The sequence below is a fragment of the Atractosteus spatula genome (genome assembly GCF_055471065.1).
Source record: "Atractosteus spatula isolate fAtrSpa1 chromosome 10 unlocalized genomic scaffold, fAtrSpa1.hap1 SUPER_10_unloc_14, whole genome shotgun sequence".
NCBI classification, from domain to species: domain Eukaryota; kingdom Metazoa; phylum Chordata; class Actinopteri; order Semionotiformes; family Lepisosteidae; genus Atractosteus; species Atractosteus spatula.
Genome location: NW_028296617.1, coordinates 166,380 through 180,841, shown reverse-complemented (window position 1 = coordinate 180,841; position 14,462 = coordinate 166,380). Strand labels below are relative to the sequence as shown.

The 14,462-nt window shown below is 40.0% G+C and overlaps 2 non-coding genes across 2 annotated transcripts; both read left to right on the top strand.

The window, feature by feature from the left end:
• Positions 1 to 5,738: 5,738 nt before the first annotated feature.
• Positions 5,739 to 5,812, top strand: trnan-guu (transfer RNA asparagine (anticodon GUU)). The gene has a single exon. It is a non-coding gene; the product is annotated as a tRNA-Asn (tRNA).
• Positions 5,813 to 7,235: 1,423 nt separating this feature from the next.
• On the top strand, positions 7,236 to 7,307 carry trnaw-cca (transfer RNA tryptophan (anticodon CCA)). The gene has a single exon. It is a non-coding gene; the product is annotated as a tRNA-Trp (tRNA).
• Positions 7,308 to 14,462: the final 7,155 nt, after the last annotated feature.

Genomic DNA, 14,462 nt, shown 5'->3' with positions numbered 1-14,462 from the left:
GAAGAAAATGCTTTCAGAGAAAATGTTTCAGGTGTGAAGAACATAGATCTCCAATGCAATTTCAACCAAACCTGTTCCCACACACCCTGCCCCCACTACCATTAGAATATACACAAAGCACTCAAATCTTTCGAGCTAATGATCAGGTGACCCGAGAGAGAGCGAGAGAAACACCAAGGGGTGCGGAACCAGGGAACTATTTACATGGAAAACGGGCGATCTCCCCAAACTGTCCGCCCGTTTCACTGTTACCTGGATACCTCTTTATTTAGAACTCACTAACACTGATTTTTAGTTTAGAAGGATTCAAGTAGGGTTTTAGATAAAAGGCAGTGACCTTAATCAAGCCCAAATCATAATTGAACCCATTCAGAGCCTACATTACATTTTAGCGTTTCATTCTGAGCAGAAGACCCTCACACCTGAAGAAGGGGGAGGTGTTTTTCGCTGGAAATCTCGCCTGCTTCTACTTTACAACCGGAGTGCTGGCTGTGACGAATTAAACCGGTTTTACAAGTTTCAATCACAGACCATGTGACATGGGAGTTGGGAAACTAACACACAGCGCCACCGGATTTGATAACTCTATAAAAACGCTATAAAATAATGTGACTTGGCACAGAACAAGTTTACAGCACAGTACAATAATAAATGCTGACCATGACTTTAGAAGCATAAATTGCCTTACACTCAATTTAAACACAAGCTGTCTTTAGCCCTCTAAGCTGGTTCATACAGAAATGTAGAGATCCAGGCTCAGAACACACAGCTTCATTAGCGAATACATATGCAGGACAACTAGAGAAGACGTTTTACAGAGGATGGATTTTTAGAAACATCCCATCAGTGACATCACTGAAGTCAACTCCTAGGTACTGTAACTGTCGTGTGGATAGTTTCACAAGAATCAGACAAAGGTTTAAGCATCGCTTGTTCTAGATAAAACTGCAAAAAAAAAACAACAACCCATAATGTACTTCTTTGCGGCTCTGTTTGCCCAAATCATATATTCACAACGTGAAATCTAGAAAATAATATTACGTAACCAAAATCCGCAATATGGAAACAGAACCTGTGTAATTGTTGATAGATGATGTACTCGTAACATTTTTTCAAGATGAACTACAACATTTAAAAAATGACTTGTATGTACTTGATATCTCTAATCAATCCACGGGTCCCAGCACAAAACGAAACTAAAATGCATACCGTTTCGCGCTTCTTATTAGTTGCTCAAAAGTAATTTGACCGTATGAAATGCATAATATAAACCTAGAAACATATACGTGAGCAGTACTTAAGCACTGTAGTATCGGTGTTAAGACATACCTCTCAAATACTGTAAATCAAGTTAAAAATATCTCAAGACCGATTCTGGTCATAATGAAACCATGTTTCGTGTATGTTTTCTTTAAAGTACCGAGACCAGCCATATACTGTATGTTTATGTTCCAAAATTAATATATTTTATGGCCTTCACACGCGTTGCAGTATACTCCTATTCTTTTTATGCTCAGCTACTAAGATTTCCCTTCAGTGGTAAAATTAGATATGAATATTCAATACTTAAACGGGCACAGTTAAGACATTAAATATACATATACATACTGTATACAGTACAGTTTGCATACGGTAATATGTTTATGTTCCTAAATCAATCTCTTTTATGAGCATGTGAAAGGCATGGTGAATCACTGTACTTTGCATGATTGGAAACAAACGCGTGATTGCGAAATGCTGTGGTGTTACTTTTACAAAGACGGTCAATGAAAAAAAGAATGTTGACCAGGGCAATACTTTGAGTTTACACTTACAGCTTGTCCAAGGTCATTCATTATTAATACTATTAGTAATATCTTCGTTAAAGACTTTGATGGCCACAGCTCAAACATGAGAGGTTGAGCTTTATTAGCTCCACCTTGCGGAAATTCCGGATACTATTATTTTGCTTGTCGTATTATAGGAGAATTTACGGTAACTTGCGGTATTTACCGGTAGCTTGCGGTAGACTGCGTACAGCATACCGCAAAATAATGCGGTATCGCCCGCCCATTTTGAATGGCTGCATCTGTAACCTTTGTACATTATCTAAAATGTGACTGGTTAAATTTCAGCATAGTTGCAACCCCCTTTATAAAGGGTGTGCACACGTAAACAACCAAGGCATTAAAAGTTTTTTTTTATTTATTGTTCCAAAAAACAATATTAAAATTGATTAAAAGATCTTATTAAATGTGAAAAAATCTGATTGTGAAAAGGTCAAATTCTTAGTGAAAAACTGAGTAATGTGAGGAAAGATGAAATGTGGGAGCCCCTTGACTCCTCATGTTGTTCTGTATTTCTCTCTCATTCTACTGGGAGTGGTGCCGTCGCTTCTGGATAAAGTCTGTCAGTGGTCATTCCAGACGGGTCAGGTATGACTGTGCTTCAGCACAAGAAGAAACATGTGACTTGCGAGGATCCCAACAGTGTCTGCTTTTTTTCCAGAGCCTGGATAGCGCAGTGGGTAGAGCATCAGACGTTTAGTCTGAGGGTCCAGGGTTCAAGTCCCTGTTCAGGCGGTTGTGCTTTTCTTAAATCTATTGTGAATGTCATTCTAAATCGTCTTTTATCTTTCACTCTTCTAGCTGTACTGTGGTTATTTTAAATGTTCATCACTTGTATTTTCTTTAGTTTTTCCTTTCACAAACCGAAAATGTTCAAGGTGATCTTGTCACCTGACTCCATGTAGATAAATTAAAAGAAATCACAGTAGAGTAAACGACACGCAGTGAGGAGCTCACGCAGTGAATACTTTTGAATACGACAAAAGGAAAGGCACACTACACATCTGCGGAACATCACAAAGTAATTTTTTTAATTAAAGGTTCAAAGAAACCTAAATATATTTGCTAGAAGTATTTCAGAATAACAGTCAAATCGAGCACGATTGCTGCATAGATCTGCCGTGTGAAATTAGAATACTGTTTGTGCATAGTATAAAATACGCTGTTCAAAGCTTTTCTAAAACTACAGAGAAACGTTTCAGAATGAGTCTTCCTGTAAAAATAAAATCTCTGCATGGGCGCTATAAGCAGAGTCTGAAGCCTGCTTAACAGAAGAACTATATTCAGAAGGCCAAAGAAGTTAATATTTCACCAAGTGAGAGAAAGCATCTCAGAAAAAGGAGGTGCAGTCTCTTCCATGCAGCTCAACACCACAAAGTCAGACTACAAGTGCTGAAAAGCCACTATCAAGGGTAACCCGGCCGAGCGCTCTAAGGAGCTGGATTAAAGCTTCATCTCTTCGGGGGCTTGAGTTGGAATCCCACTGCTCCCCAGTATCTCCTTGTTAAGAATCATGGTTTTGTTGTTGTAGATTCTGCGTGATTAAATCAGTTTCAGTAGAATTAATTTGAACAGTCATATTTGCTTTATTCCTTCTACCATGGCAATTTGTGCTCAAAGATTTAACTTTTTTGTATTTTAAAAAACGTGCTAGCCTTGATGGGAAAGTAAGCAGAACCGCAAGCGTGGTGGACAAGTGGTAAGACGTCAGTATCAATTAGGTCAATAATCTGTTAAACATTTTATGCCATTTTTTCCATAGATGTTCACGTTAGAACAATGAGAAAGGTGTGCCTGGATGCACTTGAACCATCACCTTACTATCATTTTAGTCCCAACCTGGCCGCACTAAGCAATTGTACCACAGAGACTCCAACGAGTTGGTTTTCTCCATTTGCAGTTTTGGGTAAAAAATAATCTGCACTTTTAAGCAAGTATTGTATTTCAAATTTTGCAAATTTCTTGAAAAACGTTGTTTCAGAGAAGTAGACAGGAATAGCCCAGCCAGTAGAATATCGAACTTTTTATCTCTAGGTCCCTAGTCAGGCGACTGATTTTCTTGCAACTACTGTGAACCTGCGAAATAGATGGTCTTTTGTCCCTCAGTTTTTCAAGTTGTTCTATGAATGTTTAAAATGTTCAATATTTTTCATGCTCTTCAGCACTTTACGTCACAAAGTTTATGGTGTTCTTGGTGCTGTTCTGCATGTAGATAATGTAGACGAGAGCACAGGTAACAATACAGGACAAGCAGTGAGGAGCTCCCGTAGCTTTTAATTCAGTGCAGAGTCCAGAGGGAGGCCTAGGTCGCTAAACGATCAACAGGTATCTAATAATGACGTTCACAAAGGTGACAATATGTTTTTTTCTACATATCCTTACATTTACCCGTACAGCACAACGCATTTTCTATACCCTCAAATCCCCAATGTAACTACTTTCTCCTGAGAAACACAAGTATAGAGTGAAATCACAATAACTTATACAACAAATCTATTCAAACGCCCAGATATGACAGAACACACCCCTTTAAATATGTATTTCCTTCATTTCAGTTTTCTTCCCTCCCCAGGATACCTGAAAATTCACTATCGCATATTAAAGGCTGTACATGTAATACATCTACTAATAAAGATGGACATTAAAGTTAATTATTAAAAAATTACACTTTTCATTAAGACATGTATTGATAAAATTATTGTGAATAGTTGTGGTGTCTGGAAAGCAATTTTTGTTAAATATAACAATTTTCAGGCAAGTGGTGCATAACCTTGTTATTTAGTGACTAAATTATTTCCACTGCATTCACAACAGTTCTAATGTGTTTGCTTGTTCCACATGGCCTGCTACTGAGTTGTTTTCGGAACTGAAACCTATAAGAACATTAAGATGCACCATGGCCCAGAATCGTTCATTGGAACTAGGATTAATATCAATTGAAAGTACTCCAAAATAAAAGATTTAACCTGAATATTAAAAGGGTAGGAAAGTATTAAAACGACACCATAACGTCTTAACTTCCAATCTTCTTCCTGGTTCAGGTCATGTACAGTAAAATGACATAATCAGTGGAGTCATGCCGAGGTTGAAAGTTTAAGCCTCACCTGGAGCCTGGTTTTCTGTCTTGAAAAAAAAAAATTTTGTTCCACAACGGCATGAAATGATCACGTCTTTCACTCTACTTCTCTCTTGTAGTAAAGCAGATCTTGCTAGGCGAGCATTTGCTCCGGTAAATTAGGTCACTTTTCATGTTAACTTACGTCTTCTAAACACAACATTTCCTGGTGCATGTTTTCTCCATGAAAAAAAAGTCATTTTCCCTTACATGATTTCTCGCTTTGTTTCATCAAAGAGTGCAGAAAGAAGAAAGAAAGGAAAAGCGTCGTAAATGAACTCTGCAGCCCTTGGGAGATGTCAAGCGCATTGGACATGAAAAGTGCCCAATAAAGCCATTTCTCTTCGTTTCTCTTACAGTCGGGGCTCCTGTTGCGTGTAAAGGAGGCAACTTGCTCAGCCAGCAGACTCAGTGCTTACTAAACGCAGATGGCTCAGAGCGCTGTGTCCAAGCGGCTGTAAAAGAGGAGAATTCTGCTGGCGCCGTAGCTTAGTTGCTTTAAGTATGTCTCGTTAACTGGAGATCCTGGCTCCACATCCCAGCTGTGCCTTTCTTCCTGTCTTTTCGTGCAGAACGTACCATTTTGGACAACCGCATAGGGCTTGATTTAGTTTAATGCATGAATGCATTTCCTTTCTGCAACAACTTGTTTTTCAAGAAATTCATACAGCTTGTGAAAAATGAAATTTAATTCTTGGCTATCAGAGCAGAAGGAATATTGCCGACTGGCAAGAAAATGCAAGCAATGTTTATTTTTTGACCGGAAAGGTGCGAATGGAGAAAACCCTCTCTCGTCAGTCTCTGTGGCGCAATCGGCGAGCGCGTTCGGCTGTTAACTGAAAGGTTGGTGGTTCGAGCCCACCCAGGGACGATCTTCTTATTATTGTCAATGTGAACACTGGCTCCGCTAAAGCCGAAACCTTAACCCTCTTTATATTTGCCGAAAATGCGAGTCTTTTGCCCGTGTCCAACAACAACACTTGAGACCGGGGAAGTCCAATAGTGACCAACACCGCAACTCCCCAGACAACCATATTCACCCATGGAAAAGTATCTTTGAAGGGCTGGCGGGAGATATCATTTATGCTCCTGTTGCGTCCTCTGCTAAAATAGTTTAGAAATACATGCGGATTTGTTTGAGAATTTGACAAGCATTGTTACGTTAGCACTGTGAAGTTGGATGTTGATATTTTGATATATTTACCTTCATTTTAACATAAATGCTGTACAATCTATGCTGTACAATCAAACACAGGCATATTTTGAGTCTCGTGCTGATCGTCCTGTGGATCCAAAAGAAAATTTTAAAGCTGATACATTTTCGATTGTAATTTGCATCTAGCTACAACGTCCCTGGAAAAGAGATTTTATTAGTTGCGTGCAATCGGTATCTTTTACTTTACGTATGGTCGTGGAAATAGTTTTAAAAATGTTTTCTAAAGAAGATTGTATTGCCAGGACCTGCCTTTAGCGCTCAGTAGCGATTACGCTGTTGATATAGATGGAGAAGAAATGTCAGATGAATTGATGATCTAAGCTAAAATAGCCCTAACACGCCTCCTGTAACAGTGTTTGTATTCATAGCAAGAAATATTAGTTTTCAAACCCGAACGTTGCTTTTGCTTAAGTGTTATGTAACCATTAGCGGTTTCGGTAGCTTCTGAAGAGCGCACTTTTCCAAACTGAAGCCTATAAGAACATTATTCAAGATGCACCATGGCCCAGAATCGTGCATCGGGACAAGGATTAACATCAACTGAAAGTACTCCCAGATAAAAGATTTGATCGAAAAAAATTGAAAGAGTAGGCAAGTTTTAAAACAACGCCATGACATCTCGATTTCCAATCTCTTTCCTGGTTCAGGCCATGTCCAATGACATGAACAGTGGAATCATACCGAGGTTGTGAGTTCAAGCCTCACCTGGAGCAGCCTGGTTTTCTGTCTTGACAGGTAAACAGTGTTTTGTGTTATTTGCTAAATGGAGAGAGGATTCTGTGTTAATTGTGCTCCTCCTGGGAGAGGTCAAGATGAGAAGTTCACGAGGCTGGTGGTAAATATCCTGTCCAGGAATATCGTGGCTGTAGGGGGTCAGATCTATAGATGTAGTAAACACATCAGTGGAGACGGTGTGTCTGCTCTCTGTGAGAGAGCCGGGCGGAAATAATAATCTGTGGTCTGGGAAGAAGAGACCCTCGTTGGAAGAGCGGTGCTCCTCACAGGAGAGAATGAAAAAAAACTTTTCCAGGGACGCTGATTGTTCTCTTTGGGGGAATTAAAAGCACTTGAAGCGAGTGACCTCGTGGCGCAACGGTAGCGCGTCTGACTCCAGATCAGAAGGTTGCGTGTTCAAATCACGTCGAGGTCAGTTGGTGATTTTGCAGGTGCTGCTGGTGCCGAACCCGGAACTTACACCACGCAGTCGGGTTTTATCTGTACACCGCATGGGTAATCTGAACGAAGTAACAGCGCAGTACGGAACACCCAGTCAGGAGCTTATGCAGCGAAGCATCTTGAACACGGCAAGAGAAAAAGCACAATGCACTTCCGCGAAACATCACGTCCGGCTTTAGAGACAGTAACATCAGAGAATGGAAGTTAACGACCTCCTTTTTGTTACAGGTTCCAGCAAACCTGAAAGTTAGGGAGTGTTTGGTCACTTTTGTATGAAAAAGTGTCTGAAGCCTGTAATAATAATTTGCTCTTTTTTAATTGTGGTTGAAATCCACTCCCATGTACCAAGACCTTACAGTATATTCATGTTTACTTAAATGACTAACGCTATTGGACATTAGTTGGTGTTTTTTTTGTAACGATTTGCTATTTCATGCAGGAAAGAAAGGAACCCAGACCCAACGTTTGCTTTCAGGTGCGGTTCATTTACATAACGGACATCTATTTCTGTGGAGCCTGATTTAAATCACACAACCCCGGTAGAAGTCGAATCGACAATCTAATAAACCGAAATCAGACGCCTTATCCATTAAACCACTAGCCTGTCACGTAAATGAATTGCACCATGGTGAGTTCAGCGCCGCTACTAGTAATACCCCACCCCCATCTTAAATATCTACGTGAGAAACGTGTTTTCTACATTTTTATCAGTTTTTAAAAATCATCACTTTCAAGCAGACAAAGCCTTTATGTGTCGCTCTGAATTTCTAATTGATTTAGAATTCCAAGAAAAAAGCGTTTTGTTCCACAACGGCGTGAAATGATCACGTCTTTCACTCTACTTCTCTCTTGTAGTAAAGCAGATCTTGCTAGGCGAGCATTTGCTCCGGTAAATTAGGTCACTTTTCATGTTAACTCACGTCTTCTAAACACAACATTTCCTGGTGCATGTTTTCTCCATGAAAAAAAGTCATTTTCCCTTACATGATTTCTCGCTTTGTTTCATCAAAGAGTGCAGAAAGAAGAAAGAAAGGAAAAGCGTCGTAAATGAACTCTGCAGCCCTTGGGAGATGTCAAGCGCATTGGACATGAAAAGTGCCCAATAAAGCCATTTCTCTTCGTTTCTCTTACAGTCGGGGCTCCTGTTGCGTGTAAAGGAGGCAGCTTGCTCAGCCAGCAGACTCAGTGCTTACTGAACGCAGATGGCTCAGAGCGGTGTGTCCAAGCGGCTGTAAAAGAGGAGAATTCTGCTGGCGCCGTAGCTTAGTTGCTTTAAGTACCTGTCTCGTTAACTGGAGAGCCTGGCTCCACATCCCAGCTGTGCCTTTCTTCCTGTCTTTTTGTGCAGAAAGTACCATTTTGGACAACCGCATAGGGCTTGATTTAGTTTAATGCATGAATGCATTTCCTTTCTGCAACAACTTGTTTTTCAAGAAATTCATACAGCTTGTGAAAAATGAAATTTAATTCTTGGCTATCAGAGCAGAAGGAATATTGCCGACTGGCAAGAAAATGCAAGCAATGTTTATTTTTTGACCGGAAAGGTGCGAATGGAGAAAACCCTCTCTCGTCAGTCTCTGTGGCGCAATCAGCAAGCACTTTCGGCTGTTAACTGAAAGGTTGGTGGTTCAAGTCCACCCAGGAACGATCTTCTTAATATTGTCAATGTTAACACTGTCTCTGCTAAAGCCGAAACCTTAACCCTCTTTATAAAGACCCGAACGTTGCTTTTGCATTAAGTGTAATGTAACCATTAGCGGTTTCGGTAGCTTCTGAAGAGCGCACTTTTCCAAACTGAAGCCCATAAGAACATTATTCAAGATGCACCATGGCCCAGAATCGTGCATCGGGACAAGGATTAACATCAATTGAAAGTACTCCAAAATAAAAGATTTGACCTAAAAATTAAAAGAGTAGGCAAGTTTTAAAACAACGAGATAACTTCTCGTTTTCCAATCTTTTTCCTGGTTCAGGCCATGTCAAATGACATGAGTAGTGGAGTCATACCGAGGTTGTGAGTTCAAGCCTCACCTGGAGCAGCCCGGTTTTTCTGTCTTGACAGGTAAACAGTGTTTTGTGTTATTTGCTAAATGGAGAGAGGACTCTGTGTTAATTGTGCTCCTCCTGGGAGAGGTCAAGATGAGAAGTTCACCAGGCTGGTGGTAAATATCCTGTCCAGGAATATCGTGGCTGTAGGGGGTCAGATCTATAGATGTAGTAAACACATCAGTGGAGACGGTGTGTCTGCTCTCTGTGAGAGAGCCGGGCGGAAAGAATAATCTGTGGTCTGGGAAGAAAAGACCCTCGTTGGAAGAGCGGCGCTCCTCACAGGAGAGAATGGAAAAATATCTTTTTCAGGGACGCTGATTTTTCTCTTTGGGGGAATTAAAAGCACATCTTGCGGGTGATTTCGTGGCGCAGCGGTAGTTCGTTTGACTCCAGATTAGAACCTTGGGTGTTCAAATCACGTTGAAATCAGCTGATGTGTTTGCAGGTTCTGCTGGTACCAAACCTGGAAATTACACCATGCAGTTCAGTTTTATCTGAACGAAATAACAGTAGTACACAACACCCAGTCAGGAGCTTATGCAGCGAATCATCTTGAACACGACAAGAGAAAAGCCACACTGCACATCCGCGAAACATCACATCCGACTTTAGAGACAGTAACATCTGAGAACTGAAGCTTCAGACCTCGTTTTTATTACAGGTTCAAGCATACCTGAAAGTTAGGGAGTGTTTGGTCACTTTTGCATAAAAAAGTGTCTGAAGCCTGTAATTATAATTTGTCCTTTTTTAATTGTGGTTGAAATCCACTCCCATGTACCAAGACCTACAGTATATTCATGTTTGACTAACGATATTGGACATTAGCTGGTGTTTTTTGTAACGATTTGCTATTTCATGCAGGAAAGAAAGGAACCCAGACCCAACGTTTTCTTTCAGGTGCGGTCTATTTAAATACTGAACATTTATTTCTGAGGAGCCTGATTTAAATCACACAACCCCGGTAGAAGTCGAATCGACAATCTTATAAACCGAAATCAGACGCGTTATCCATTAAACCACTAGCCCCTCACGTAACTGAATTGCGCTTTGGTGAGTTCAGCGCCGCTACTAGTACACCACCACATCTACAATTTGTGAGAAACGTGTTTTCTACATTTTTATCAGTTTTAAAAAAATCATCACTTTTAAACAGACAACGCGTTTATGTGTCGCTCTGAATTTCTAATTGATTTAGAATTCAAAGAAAATAGCGTTTTGTTCCACAACGGCGTGAAATTATCACGCCTTTCACTCTGTCTCTCTTGTAGTAAAGCAGATCTTGCTAGGTGAGCATTTCTTCCGGTAAATTAGGTCACTTTTCATGTTAACTCACTTCTTCTAAACACAACATTTCCTGGTGCACGTTTTCTCCATGAAAAAACACATTGTCCCTTACATGATTTCTCGTTTTTTTTTTCATCAAATAGTACAGAAAGAAGAAAGAAAGAAAGGAAAAGTGTCGTAAATGAACTCTGTCGCCCTTGGGAGATGTCAAGCGCATTGGACATGAAAAGTGCCCGATAAAAGCCATTTCTGTACGTTTCTCTTAGTGTCGGGGCTCCAATTGAATGTAAAGGAGGCAACATGCTCAGCCAGCCGACTCAGCGCTTACTGAACGCAGGTGTCTCAGAGCGGTGTGTCCAAGCGGCAGTAAAAGAGGAGAATTCTGCCGGCGCCGTGGCTTAGTTGGTTAAAGCACCTGTCTAGTTAACGGGAAATCTTGGCTCCAAATCCCAGCAGTCCATCGCCTGTGTTGCACTGGACACCCTGTAGATCATCAAAAGCATATTGAGCTAAATGGGTAAAAGCCATTTCACATCCTTTCTTAACTTGCTCAGCGAGCAGGCTCACCGCACACCGAACAAAGATGTGACAGAGCGGTGTATCCAACTGGCTGTAAAAGAGCAGTGCTTTGCCAGCGTTCTGGCTTAGTTGGTTAAAACGCCTGTTTAGTAAACCGGTGATCTTGGGTTCAAATCCCCGCGCTGCTTTTCTTCCTGTCTTCTCGCACCGTTTATTGTTATAGACAACATGCTTCTGCATTATGTTTAAAAGAAGTGTTCATTTCGTTTTTGGCACAACTTATTTTTCAAGAAATCCACAAATTGCGAAAAATAAAGGGCTCATCTTTCTTATCAATGCAAAATAATTACTGCCAGCTGGAAAGAAAATGACAACGATTCGTTTTTACTTTAGCCAAAAATCTGTGAATGTAGAAAAAATACGACACGTGTCAGTTTCTATGCCACACTTAGTCAGGGTGTTCTTCAGTTAAACACAACGTTGGTAGATCAAACGCACCCAGAGACACACTTCGAATTAATCCGATCTAAACATTACCTTCTCTAAATGTGACTGAGTTTCTTTCCACGTCCTTAGCCATCTTGATGTTTGGAGAGATTTTCAACTTTGGACACAAGTCAAACTACAAGTAAATAGTTGAGTACCTAAGTCAATATCACCGGGAATGTGAATATAAATGTAAACATCAATATTTCTGCTGTCTCCTGAGAAACACAAGTATAGAGTCAAAACACAATAAATAATGCTAAAAAAATATTCAGTTAACACCCAGATGTGACAAAACACATTTAAGACTTACATCCCCTTTAAATATGTATTTCCTTAATATCAGTTCTCTTCCCTCCCCAGGATACCTGCAAATTCACTATCGCATATTAAAAGCTGTGTGTAAGTCTTACATGTGTTCTGTCACATCTGGGTGTTAAATAAATAGATGTGTTGTGTTATTTAATATGATTTGACTCCAAGATTGTGTTTCTCGGGAGACAGCAGAAATATTGGGGATTTGCGGCTACAGAAAATAATGTGAACTTTACAGGCAAAAGTAAGGTTACATTAAAGAAACAAAAACGTATCGTCACCCTTTTAAACGTGATTTTTTAAGACATTTGTTCGGAATAGTATATCTTCTCGTGTCTGTGGCTGTTATCCTACAATAACGGTGGTGAAATAGCAGGAATGGGCGGAAAGAATCGGAGATTGAACAGAAGACTCATCCAGTCGATAGTAAGGTTGTGTAGGACCGCATACACTACGATGTCAGTGTTGAGTAGTGTGGTTTAAAAGCTTTTTCACTAACCAGTAAGGAGTCGAAACCTACAGTCTTCTGATCCGTAATCAGACACGTTATCCATTGTGCCACTGGCGTTTGCATCGCATTCCCATACAGCACCACATTGAGTTCAGAGCAGCTAGTAATACTGTACATCGCCACGGTCAACATTTTCTCAATTAGATTCATGTGTTTTGTACGTGTGTCTAATTACTCCGTCTTTCATTATGTCTGGTTTAAAATAATGTATCTTTAAAACAGACAAAGGGTTTATGTGTCTCCCTGAAATTCACACACGAAGAATAAAAGATATCGCGTTTAAAAAGAATACAAAGATGCCGGCGATAGAAAACGGAGAGTCTTAAGTGCGCGCTATCACTGAACTAAACTCCCGATCGGTAACTTGTCGGCGGGTTTTTAATTGTGTTAGGAAGCGCAAACAGTCAACAGTGTACATTTTAAAGGTCTAAGCAAAACAATCAGACTTGAGGATTATTCAGAACAGGAGCCTCTACTTCTTTGTATACTGAGGTTTCGGGTGAACATCAAAGTGAAAGACAAATTCGCAATTTTCACTTTTTGATTAAGGAACAAGAAAACACCATCATTTGAAATGGATTCAAACTAGGGACATAAGAAATGCCTGCTGTTTTTGTCTACAGTCTTAAGAGCTAGCAACTGAGCTATCGAGAGGTCGGAAAGTAAATGTTTTGTCACACGCGTAGCCCAATGCAGTGTAGTGTTCCTCTTTATTTAAATCCCAGTTCGATATCAAAATACTCACTCCCATAGTCTCGTTTAGTAGAAGAAATGGACCAGGCTTCTACTCTATAAACGTCCAGAGTTCTTATAAAACATTTGAAGGGACATCAGTGCAGGCAGAAATTGACTCTTTTTCTAGTGGGATCAGGATCACATAAAACCTTTCTTTTGAATTGAGAAGAGGATCATGGTGACACTCAAAACATACTTGCCTTTGCTTCTTTCGAGGACGAATGGATTATTGAACTGCAAACATTGGAACATCGGATCAAATCTCTCCACTACTGCAGTTGCTTCTTTGAGAGTTTCTATAAATATTTCAACTGAACGTCAATTTCAATCTTACGGATTTTGGTTTTCTTTTGATCGAAATTGTATTAAAATCCGAGCCTCTTTCACAGTTGTATAATACTTTCCCCTGCATCCTCAGATAAAAATTCTAAATACCACAAAGTTACAATATATGGAATAGCATTTATTTTTAAATGTATTTTAAAATTTGCATTTATTTAGAGCTACATTTAGTGCTAGGTAAAGATAACATTGCTAATATTGATGGAGTACAAATGGAAGATGGATTTATGAGCTAAAAGTCCTAAAATGCCTCTTGTAACAACTAAGGACTCGTAGCAAGATTTTTTTTCAAATCCAAACTTTGCTATTGCATTGCGTATTATGTAAACACGACCAGTTCCGGTTTCTGGTGCATGCATTTTTTTCAAACTGAAATTCACAAGAATATTTTTCAAGATGCGCCATGTCCCAAAACCGTTTATCAGGACTACTATTAATATCAGGTGAAAGCAGTACAAAACATAAATTTAGCCGAAATATTAAGAGACTATTGTCTGTTAGCTACTAAGCCATGTTCTCCAACGCTAGAAATATTGCTGCTCTCCTAAAGTAGCAAAAGACCGCCAACCCAACTTAGAAACAGAACACAAAGGCTCAAACCGACGGGAGTTGGATTCGAGCCCACGCGTGCAGAGCCCAATAGATTAGCATTGCAAATTCGTGCCAAAACTATTGAAATACATCAGAATCGTACCTGTACGTGGCTGGACTTCTTTGGATTTTAGGAAATTTATTTCAGCGTGTTTATTTTTTCTGCCTGTGATCTCGGAAAGAAAGACCCACTACCTGTTCACCGAAATATTCCGGGAGTTTGCTGTGGTTTAAGAGGAGTGTATGAAGGTAATAAAGGAGGGAGGACACGTGAATTGTATAGCTGCTGAACCCGGA